Here is a 12,299-nt window from a genome sequence, read left to right as displayed (position 1 = left end):
CGAGTATGAGCTCAATATTCTCAGTATATATAGTGCTCATATAATAATTGAGCCATAAAATGATTTGTATAGAAATGTCTAAAGGTTCGATAAAGGTTATCTATATCAGGCTTTACAGGGTTAAATGTCATCATGTCAGCATTAGTTTCACAGACTTTTTTTTTGCAGTTTCATTTGTCTGCTGCAAATAACTTTTCACCTCAGTTTTTTATATTATAAAAATAAATAATTTCAAACTTTGGTTAAGAATAAACATCTAAACGATCACATTTCCACATTTCTCCCACCGTTCTTCCGGAGAATTCCCAATCTGTTGCTATGGAGATCAATGACAAATGAAATAAACAGAGCTTTAAGTTTTTCAGGTGGTCTAACAGTATTCAAGAAAGAAATACTACAGAAAATAACCAGTATGATTACATAGTAATCAGATTTAAAAGTAGATATTCTTCATTGTAAATATTAAATACAGATTAATGCTTACAATTAAAGTTACAAAAGTTATTCAGTCAAGATCAGAGAGTGATTTTCTCTTTGTCTTTTGTTCTTTGATTATCATTAATGACAGACAGCAGCAGGTTTATTAGGCTGCTGTCACTTTAAGAGCTAATATACTGTTACACAACATGTGTTTATTTCTGTTTACGTTGAATACTCGTCAAAACTGTTTATCTGAATACTCGTCAAGATGGGCATTTTGACATAATTTTGTGTGTATTTGACCGTTTAATAAATCACGAAAAAGGTTTCTCGTGAGCTGTTTGAGAAGCGGCTTTATGAGAGCGGGTACTTATAGTATCAGAAGGTCCGAAACCTGCAAAAATGAGTAAAATTATGCCCAATATGAGCACTATTGAACCGGATTGAATGAGACGAGTGAGTGAGAGGAGAAGGTGTGTGTGAGAGAAGAGAGAGTGAGAACACACAGCTGATATCAGTGTATCGATACTGCAGAAAATGAGTACTGGAACAGTTTCAGATATTTCTGTATTGATATGTATCGACACAACATTATTTTTGACAACTCTAGTTGGACTGAACACTTTATGGGCGTCCACTGTTTCTGTCATTTAAATTTCAACAATATTATTGATCTGACTTTGCGGACGCTGCACAGTGACAATTAGATGAAATGAACTAATTTAATAACTGATGATCTTTACAACAGAACTGAATCAACACTGAACTGACTTCAGCTGAACAACAGTTTCTTTGAGTTTCTGTCCATTCAAAAGTCTAGTTCAGTTGCTGCTGATTTACTGTCTATCCAGTGACAGTTCTTCTTTAAAAGTGTTCATATAAACCCCGGCAGCTTGACAACACAACTTTGATTCTGGTGTCTGAGAGTTTTGACTGCAGTACACATCAGACGGTGACTGTACCTGATGTCACATGACCGCTCTGTTTCACATGACCGCTCTGTTTCACACAGGTGTGGCTGGAGAGCCTCTGCTGGTGGACAGTGAGAAGGACATCTTTGACTACATCCAGTGGAAATACAGGGAACTGAAGGACCGCAGCGTGTGTGTGTGTGTGTGTGTGTGTGTGTGTGTGTGTGTGTGTGTGTGTGTGCTGGTCATTTAGGTCATTATAGTGTATTTTAATAGTAAGAGAGACATTTAGGGAGAGATGTGAGTGTGTTTAAAGTTTGAAAGTTGTGAAACCTGCTACATAATAGCAGCTGATGGTGCTTTTTATTAATAATAGTCATGCATAATATTTAGAGTGAAGAGAGTGAGAAAAATGACATCACAGACAATATCAATAGGCTTGATTAATTCTACGTTGTGAGATCGATTAAGAGATTTATTTTTTTTTCTTGCATGTCATGTGCGGGGCTCCGTAGTTTGTTCAAAAGTATACTGAAGAGAAAAAAGTTGCGAATGGTGATGCTTATGATTATTTAATATCCTTATGGCCTACTGTGTCATAACTGAGATAAATGTATTGGGATAATATGGTAATACACTAAAACAATCCCATAGTCACTTTACAAACATAAATAAAGAGTCTCCCATTAAAGTATAGCAAAGCACACTTACATTGTTTCAGTGACTCACGAAATAAATGTCCACTTTATAGAAATTTATCATTAATGTTCAGCCTCAGAACACGTGATGCTCCTCTCTCTTTAGCGAGCGATCACTGACTAACGTCACACGGTAACAAGCGCGCTTATTGGCTGTGACTCCTTATCAGGTTAATTTAGAAGAAATCTACAGATGCAAACAGATGGAGGGTAGTAGGCTTAAAACAAACACCATCTAAATGTGTATTTTGGAAGTTTTCTTTCCATAGAGTAAATGAAGACATATGGAATCAAAAATGGACCACAATCTTAAAATTGTCCACAACATGAAAGAAGTATTCCATTAACACCAAAAGAATTAAAACAATGTATTGATTTGTGCAAAATAAACATATTATTAGTGAAACTATGTCCCTCTTCTTGGTGCAGTCATTTGTTGTAAATATATAGCTACTAGCTAAAATAGTAGAAAACATGCACACTGTGGCATAGTTTGCTTTGCTGTTGTGATAAACCTAGTGAATACTAACTGATTATTTTGTAGAAATCTGTGGAGTATGAAACAATTAAGTGAGTTGTGTTAATATATTTAACCTGTTAACTGTCACCCCCACTTTTTTTTATAGACATGAAAATGCACTATCCAAACTTAAATGGTTGTAATTCAAGAACACTTTGGAATATAGACATAAGGCTGGTCTTGTTTCAAAGACGAAATTTGGCAGATTGTAGAAGTGAAAAAACTTATGTAAGTGAAACAGGAAAAAAGTTATAGAAGTTTAAGTTTATGAAAATATAAAATGTAAAAATATAATATTTTATATAAAATACAAAACAAGTTTTACTCTAAAACTGCAAGGAAATCAAAGCCAAAAATCTGAACAAGTTGTGTTCCAAATTTCAGGTTGATATCTCAAAAAATTAGCTTTCAATAAGATTTTGTTTGGGCGCAGTACCACACTTTTTCACTAGATGACAACCAAGCTCCATTACTGACCATATAAGGGCGCCTCCATTTCCATATATGGTTTGAGTGATCTGAACCATATATTTCCATTATTTTCATACAATTTATGAAGTAGACATCCTATATAGAAGTAGTATGGGAAGTTCGGCAGAATTTGATATGAATTCAGCTTCTAATAAACATAAAAACAACATGTATGTGGGTTATAGATTGCTGCCACAATCATAAATGTATTTTTTTTTTTTTTTTTTTTCTATTAAAAACATTTTCAGACCTTTTTTTCCTCAAAAAATTGAATGGATGTTATCTTTTGAACTCTTGGCATGAAAACAAACATGTTTCAACCAATCTTTAATGATTTTTCATGTTCATCGCTATTTCAAAATAAAGGTCTGAACATGCCTTATGAGTATGAAAATATGCTTGTTGCAAATTGATAAATTACTGCTCCTCTGTAATGTTGAAAATCAGTCACCATATATGAAAACTAGAGATTCTAAGCTTTCAAATGATATATAGTTTGTCAAGATTAGTTTAGGTTTAGTATAGGATATTACTGTTTTAAATATGTAATGGCTGTGGGCCAGTTAACAGGTTAATGTTTTGTTTATTATTTTTTAAAATAAATAATTATGAGAGGTGCCCTTTTTTCCACTTGGGCCCCTGCTCTCCAAAATGCCTGTGCACGTGATGGTGAGAGAACTGATCTGTGTCATGTGTGTGTTTGATCCCGTCATTCATCCTTTTAATTTGAGCGTTAAAAATCTAGTCCTACTTGTTCTACAATTTACACAAATACTTTTGTTTTTAGTTTCAGTTCAAACCCTTCATATGTGTCTTTATATAAAATATAAGTGACAATCATAATGAGGTGCTAATTTCACATAATTTAATGAATGTAAAACTGCAATAAATAGTTTGATGTTTGTCTGTAGGTTTTGATGGCTGTAATGATGTTACTGCTTCATGTGTCTGATGAGATGACAGTATTACCTCAATTTGTATCATTTATTTATGCAATAATTAATAATGATAATTAAATAAAAAACATTCTTAAGAAGTGCTTTGGTTTGATTTTCTATATGTTTAGAAACAGTCATTATTTTTGCAGTTCAGTTTTGTAATGTTGGGAATGTTGTCAAGTGAGATCTGGTCAGGTTGTGATGCAGGAACAGGTGGAGTCAGACTACACTTTCACATTAGTTCTGGTCAAACACGTCTGAAGCGTCACAGTGACTTGAAACAGACACTTCAATGAGAGTGAATCATTACTAAATAAAACTACATAAAAGGTAAAAAGGTAAGAATTTTCCTTTTATATTAGGGCTGTCAATATTTTTTTTTAATCGCGATTAATCGCACACCTTAATCGCGATTATCGTGAAATTAAGCATACACAATTTATCTTGTTTAACACATCCATTTTGCCGTCTATATCCAGCAAAGTAAACCATCAGATTGAAGTGTTATTTTTCACAAAACTGTATTTTTCAGCTTTTTTCAAGAAAAATTTAGATGTCTTTCCAAAAAGGACACCAAGAAATAACCAAATGATATGATTTCATATAATTCATACATTTAGTTTATACAAATATGTATATACATATTTAGTTTTATTATTAGAAAAAAAAAACTACAAAAATAAAACATAAATATAAGAAGATAAATAATAAAACTGCATTTAACAATAATTTTTTAACATTATTGAATTTAATATTTTAGTTTTCAGAAGCTGTTTTTACTGTATACAGATATTACAACTGTTATAACTTAATTTTTTAACTATTATTTTGCATTTTAGTCTCGTTTTAAGCAAAAAAGTACGTGTAGTTAAGACGTGTGTGTGGAAATTGCTGCGAGTGCGGAACTTTTGTGGACGTTTAAAATTGTGCAATACAATCTCGCACCCTGTTGAGGCTCTGTTATAAAACATACAAACAGTATTACTTTAATTTAACATGAATAGTATGTTACTACCTTGAAACCGATAACGATGTTTATTTTGATATTAATGGCGCTTTGCTCTGGTCCAGATCCAGATTACGTTCCTCATGAAGTAGCAACCAAGTGTAGCTGCACAGCTCCCTCTGTTGGTGAACATGATCACTACACAATTTCTCCAGCAGGCTGCTGTATGCTCGTCGGGCTTTTGCAATTTACAGGTGCTGGTCATATAATTAGAATATCATCAAAAAGTTGATTTATTTCACTAATTCCATTCAAACAGTGAAACTTGTATATTATATTCATTCATTACACACAGACTGATATATTTCAAATGTTTATTTCTTTTAATTTTGATGATTATAACTGACAACTAAGGAAAATCCCAAATTCAGTATCTCAGAAAATTAGAATATTACTTAAGACCAATACAAAGAAAGGATTTTTAGAAATCTTGGCCAACTGAAAAGTATGAGCATGAAAAGTATGAACATGTACAGCACTCAATACTTAGTTGGGGCTCCTTTTGCCTGAATTACTACAGCAATGCGGCGTGGCATGGAGTCGATCAGTCTGTGGCACTGCTCAGGTGATATAAGAGCCCAGGTTGCTCTGATAGTGGCCTTCAGCTCTTCTGCATTGTTGGGTCTGGCATATCGCATCTTCCTCTTCACAATACCCCATAGATTTTCTATGGGGTTAAGGTCAGGCGAGTTTGCTGGCCAATTAAGAACAGGGATACCATGGTCCTTAAACCAGGTACTGGTAGCTTTGGCACTGTGTGCAGGTGCCAAGTCCTGTTGGAAAATGAAATCTGCATCTCCATAAAGTTGGTCAGCAGCAGGAAGCATGAAATGCTCTAAAACTTCCTGGTATACGGCTGCGTTGACCTTGGACCTCGGAAAACACAGTGGACCAACACCAGCAGATGACATGGCACCCCAAACCATCACTGACTGTGGAAACTTTACACTGGACCTCAAGCAACGTGGATTGTGTGCCTCTCCTCTCTTCCTCCAGACTCTGGGACCCTGATTTCCAAAGGAAATGCAAAATTTACTTTCATCAGAGAACATAACTTTGGACCACTCAGCAGCAGTCCAGCCCTTTTTGTCTTTAGCCCAGGCGAGACGCTTCTGACGCTGTCTGTTGTTCAAGAGTGGCTTGACACAAGGAATGTGACAGCTGAAACCCATGTCTTGCGTACGTCTGTGCGTAGTGGTTCTTGAAGCACTGACTCCAGCTGCAGTCCACTCTTTGTGAATCTCCCCCACATTTTTGAATGGGTTTTGTTTCACAATCCTCTCCAGGGTGCAGGTTATCCCTATTGCTTGTACACTTTTTTTCTACCACATCTTTTCCTTCCCTTTGCCTCTCTATTAATGTGCTTGGACACAGAGCTCTGTGAACAGCCAGCCTCTTTTGCAATGACCTTTTGTGTCTTGCCCTCCTTGTGCAAGGTGTCAATGGTCGTCTTTTGGACAACTGTCAAGTCAGTAGTCTTCCCCATGATTGTGTAGCCTACAGAACTAGACTACTGATATTCTAATTATATGACCAGCACCTGTATATGCGGGTTGTTTTGAACGAGCTATAAAATGGGGACAGTTCCAGGGACAACTCCAGTCGGGGACAGAACACCAAAAACCGGGACTATTCCCGGAAAATGGGGACGTCTGGTCACCCTATGTGCAAAATCAAAGAGCTTGTTTACATTTTAGACAAGTCAAGTTGCGATACTGAACAGGACCACATGGAGATGCCAAAAAAACCTAAACCAACCGCCTTGACCTGCATATACTAAAGTACACAGCAACATACACAGGACAAATCCAAACATTATCCTGAATGTGTGTGAAAACAACGTGAGTGTACTGAAATGCGTCTGTGCAGAAATACAATGTGCGATCAGTGCATCGAGAGAGAGAGCGCTCATGATTTATTTGTGCATCTATAACAGACTCACGCGTTCTTCTGCACGTCACCGCAATCGTCTTTACTTTGATTGCAATCCTCATCCATCAAAACTTTACTAGCAAGAAGCTCGTTTGCTTTATCCAGCCGAGAAACATAGTTTTCATATCATCTGGCCATACAGCGGTGGGACGTTTCGATGTTTCATTCAGACAGGAACAGCGCGATGCGAGAGGGCTCGCGCTCTTCAGATATACAATGACACGATAAAACTAATTAAACACGCCTGAACCAGCTAATCAGTGTCTTCAGGATTGCTAGAAACTTCCAGGCAGGTGTTTTAGAGCAGGACTTTGCAGGACAGTGGCCCCCCAGGAGCGGAGTTTGACACACATGCTGTGGACTGACCGTCATCTGTTTTCTTGAAGCGCTATTCTCAGCTTTTGATCCCTTGGGGTTTATCTTGAAAAGGCATCACCAAGATGCTAGTAAAATCTTTATATTGAATAATATGTGTCAAATACTGTTCTTAGTCTAATATTCTGTTGCTCCGACCCAACTCACCTTCCTTCAGGTAGCTTTAGTAATCCTGAAGACAATAAAGTGTGTTTGATCAGGGTTGTAGGAGCTGCTGCTGCACTCCAGGACCAGTGTTACTCATAGTCACTTGCGAAAACAAAGTGGCGGTGCCGTGGGTGGAAACATACAGATTAAAGGCTTAGTTCACCCAAAACTGAAAATTCTGTCATTTATTACTCACCCTCATGCCGTTCCACACTCGTAAGACCTTCGTTCATCTTCGGAACACAAATTAAGATATTTTTGTTGAAATCCGATGGCTCCGTGAGGCCTGCATAGCCAGCAATGACATTTCCTCTCTCAAGATCCATAAAGATACTAAAAACATATTTAAATCAGTTCATGTGAGTACAGTGGTTCAATATTAATATTATAAAGCGACGAGAATATTTTTGGTGCACCAAAAAAACAAAATAATGACTTATATAGTGATGGCCGATTTCAAAACACTGCTTCATGAAGCTTCGGAGCGTTATGAATCAGTGTGTCGAATCAGCGGTTCAGCGCGCCAAAGTCACGTGATTTCAGCAGTTTGGCGGTTTGACACGCAATCCGAATCATAATTCATGATTCGCTGATTCATAACGCTCCAAATCTTCCTGAAGCAGTGTTTTGAAATCGGCCATCACTAAATAATTCGTTATTTTACTTTTTTTGGCGCACCAAAAATATTCTGGTCGCTTTATGATATTAATATTGAACCACTGTACTCATATGAACTGATTTAAATATGTTTTTAGTACATTAATGGATCTTGACAGAGGAAATGTCATTGCTCCCTATGTAGGCCTCACTGAGCCATCGGATTTAAACAAAAATATCTTAATTTGTGTTCTGAAGATCAACGAAGGTCTTACGGGTGTAAAACGGCATGAGGGTGAGTAATTAATGACATTATTTTCATTTTTGGGTGAACTAACCCTTTAAGGTGCAGTAATATTATAATAAGATCCTTTTCCAACATCACAAGGGGAGCAAAAATCTGAACGGCTCATTTTTTCACATGCTTGAGAAAGACTTACCAAAACAAAGTTACTGTTGTCCTTTTTCATGTTTTCTGGGACTCGATTATAGCACCTAAACACAGGAAAAGTCAGATTGTCATGATGTTTTCTTTAACAAAAACACATATGCTTTTTTAAAATAATTATTTTGTCTAAAGATTCAATAATCTGTTTAAAAAACAATTTTCTGACTATTATTTGAGGTCAGGCTTTACAGGGATAACTCTGGACTTCATTATGAAGAGTTGTTGGACCATCACTAAAAATGTGTTCATTTTCAGATTCTGTTGTGTTTAATTACTTTCACACTTACTCATTAAACAGAATCTGTGTTTACAGCTGCAGATCAACCATGTCGAAGACATCGATTGAGATTTATGAAACAGAGATGAGTGATGAGATGCAGCGTGAGGTTCTTCAGGTCGCTCTTCTGGCTGTGAATATGTACACAAGCGGATATGACATTGCTCGCTACATCGTGAAGGTCAGTTCTAGAGTTTTACTGACAGACTGGAATGTCTGAGAGAAATGCAGTTTTAGTATTGTGAAAATGTGTATTGTGCTGTTTTTTTGTTTGTTTTGTTTTGTTTTGGGGTTTTTTTTGTCAGGAGCTTTGGTGGAGATTGAGTGTTTTTGTTGATGTGAGTTTGTGGAACATTAATACTGTGTCTTTCCTTACAGGAATTTGACAAAAAGCATGGGAACTACTGGCACTGTGTTGTCGGGAACGTTAGTTACTACGGTACATTTCAAGGGAACAATTATATCTGCTTCTCTGTTGGTGGCAAAGGAATTACACTCTTCAAATCTGCACAATAAACAACACACAAACAGCAAACACAACATTCTGACATCTCACAAGTGTAAAAGCCTTACTGCAGTGGGAATAAAAGAATGCCTGTACCGACTGATTTCAGGTAGGGATACTATAATTCATACCAGAAGAAAAAAAACCAATAATCTTACTTTGACAATGTCATTCAATGAGTTTCAGTGTTTAGCAAAGTACAGATTCAAATTTTTTTTGAGGAAAAAATCATATTCAAATGTATCAAATATGATCAGGCTTTTGAGGAAGGTTTATTTGTTCATCTGTCAGTCATAGTTCTATTGCATTATGTTTTAAACCTACAGAGATTAATAATAAAACTAAGCATTTAAATATCATCTTACTAAGACATTATTGGCAGATTTTGACATTTATATGCATTTTGTGTAAGTATCTGATTTTCTTATATAAAGATCTCATTGATTTACATTACAAGGATCGACTCCAACTCTCTAACATAATGGTTAGAGAGTCGGACTTGTAAAGTTTGCAGGTTTGAGTCTCAGTACTGCCAGGAAATGTAGGTTTGGGCAGTGAATGAACAGCGCTTTCTGAAGTATATTAAATCAAGATCTCCAAAACCCGTTTCGTGACCGAATCTTTTGAACAGATTCCATTTAAATCAACTGGTTGGTTTACAAATAACATTGATTGAATGATTCATTTGTAAATTCGACTGATAGAAGATTAAACTTGCTGTAGCTAACAACTCAATGTGATTCAGTGATAAGGACATAGCAAGTGAAGTTAACAAAGAACACCTGAATTTGTCTCTGATTCTCAGATTAAGCTCTAGACTGAGTTCAACCTATATTTAAGCTTATTTGTGTGGCATTCCTCTCTTTTACAGTTTTATAAGTGGATTGATGACATTCGCAGATGAATCCATGCACTACTTTGTATGCTTTTTAAACATGAATGAGCCAGTGTGGGGCAGGACAACACGTGCAGCCCCGCCCCGACCTGCAGGCGGCAGCCAGGTGTACTTGCCCATAGAACCGGGCCTGAAACGATAACATTTCCCGCCCTTCTTCTGGAGAATTACCTATCTGTTGCTATAGAGACCAATGACAATGACAAATGAAATAAACAGAGCTTTAAGAAATACTACAGAAATTAACCAGTATGATTACATAGTAATCAGATGTTAAATAACACTAGATATTCTTCATTGCAAATAGATAAACCAATAACTCAACTCAACCAATGAGCTCGGAGCCCTCTCCCCGGACAGCACGCCAAATACGCCTAACTTTACTCTATTTAATTATATAGATATGTGATCTCGTGAAATGCAGAGAAGCGCTGAGAACTGGATGACATAGAATCGTGCCACTCCAGCCGCAGCAGCCAATCACACACTCTGGAGGAACGCTTCTACGTCAGTTTTACGTCCTTGTGTTGTTAATATTTTTCTCTCTTTTCCCGAGTCTCTCTTTTTTACCTTCACTTTCATAGTCGCGTCCCATTGTTTCACGCCGCTCACCTGGTCCCCGTGTTCCTGTGACGTCACTGACCAGCTCTGCAATGCGGTCTGTCCTGTGGCATAAAAGGGGAGAGTAGACCATAGATATTATAATAAACACTAGACGCCCTATTAGCCGCTGGACCGTACGTCAACGGCGCCGCCATATTGTGCGGGGCAACGTTCCCATAACGCTAACTGGAATTGAGAAAAATGCCTGCTTCGTGTGCTGCTTGGGGCTGTGCAAATCGCTGCACAATTGAAAACAGGTCTTGGGGAATGACCTTTCACCTGTAAGACTGAACATTTGTTTCTGGTTGTATTTGGTTATTATATAATTATATTGATAGTAGTTGGCCACCGGAGTCAGTCAGACTAAAATAGCTAGCGATGTCGCTAGTTAGCTGTGAAAGTTGAGACATGAGTTTACATGATTTCTAATATAGTTTTAGCTTATATCTTATTTTATAAACTAAATTTCCTGAAGTTTAAATATGCATCTTTATTTTCTTAGTGCTACAAAAATACAGAAAGCAGCCTGTGTGATTTGTATTTGATGATTTTTTTTTTTTTTTTTTTTTTCATTTTATCAATGGTGGTCAATTCTAAGCTCAAGAAAAGCTAAAATTGGGTTTAAGACAGAAAATGCCTTTTCCACAATAAGAAAACTTTATTTCATTTAATGTGAAAATTAAATTGTATCTCAGTATGGGCGTTTTCATAATTCTTATGCAAGAATAAAGCAGCCAAATACATGACAAGCCTGAGCTTTGACTATTTCTTATTAAAATAAATATTTTATATGTCTAACTATAGAGATTTTAAGTAACTAGAACTTTTTGTACACCACGTACATTATGAACAACTGAAATCAATTGATAAATGTAAATGTTATTTTTGTTTTTATCCAGAAAAAACGCAGTTCGCCCGTTTACTTGCATTTGTTGACAGCGCAGTCTTGCCCCGCACAATATGGCGGACTCGTTGACATATCGCAGCAACAGTCCAAAGAGGCCAATAGGGCGTCTAGTGTTTATTATAATGTCTATGGAGTAGACACCACTCACGAGGCCCGAGATGCTGCGAAATATTGGTTTTTGTGTGATAGCCCAATTCTGTGTATAGTAGTGATGGGAGAAACAAAGCTTTTCAAAATAACGAAAGCCTCGTTTACTGAAATCACGTGACTTTGGCAGTTTGAAACACGCTCAGAACCACTGATTCGAAACAAAAGATTCGTAAAGGTTTCGAAGCTTCATGACGCAGTGTTTCGAAAGCGGCCATCACTAATGTATAGTGAATTTGTGTATCCCGTGTGTTTGGTAATTGATTTTGCTGATCCCGCCTTCACTGCAAGTTATGAATTGTGATCGGATTGTAGCTAATTTTGTGCTACGACGAGCTTGGCTACCTTTCATTTCACTGTAGGCTGAAATTATATTCAACCCGCCAAAGTGGCTAGTGGGAGTGGCTGTCTTACCCGCCACAGCTGAAATCTACCCGCATTTGGTGGGTTGGCTGGTGTTAATGTCAAGCCCTGGTTATGGTCTATAGGTGCGTTCATGCGG

At 36.9% G+C, this 12,299-nt stretch overlaps 1 protein-coding gene and 1 long non-coding RNA gene across 3 annotated transcripts in view; one reads left to right on the top strand and one right to left on the bottom strand.

Moving 5' to 3' along the window:
• The window catches only part of rpl6 (ribosomal protein L6), a 38,906-nt gene that overhangs the window by 3,557 nt on the left and 23,050 nt on the right, over nucleotides 1-12,299 (bottom strand). The window lies entirely within an intron of this gene.
• Nucleotides 4,207-12,014, top strand: LOC127517698 (uncharacterized). Of its 2 annotated transcripts, XR_007931356.1 has the most exons (4): nucleotides 4,207-4,296; nucleotides 8,777-8,921; nucleotides 9,119-9,354; nucleotides 10,117-12,014. It is a non-coding gene; the product is annotated as an uncharacterized LOC127517698 (long non-coding RNA). The 2 variants fall into 2 exon arrangements; XR_007931355.1 differs by having other exon boundaries at nucleotides 9,119-12,014.

This window comes from Ctenopharyngodon idella, chromosome 8, assembly GCF_019924925.1.
Source record: "Ctenopharyngodon idella isolate HZGC_01 chromosome 8, HZGC01, whole genome shotgun sequence".
Classification (NCBI taxonomy): domain Eukaryota; kingdom Metazoa; phylum Chordata; class Actinopteri; order Cypriniformes; family Xenocyprididae; genus Ctenopharyngodon; species Ctenopharyngodon idella.
The sequence above is the reverse complement of the archived record's forward strand: the minus strand, read 5'-3'. Positions and strand labels throughout refer to the sequence as shown.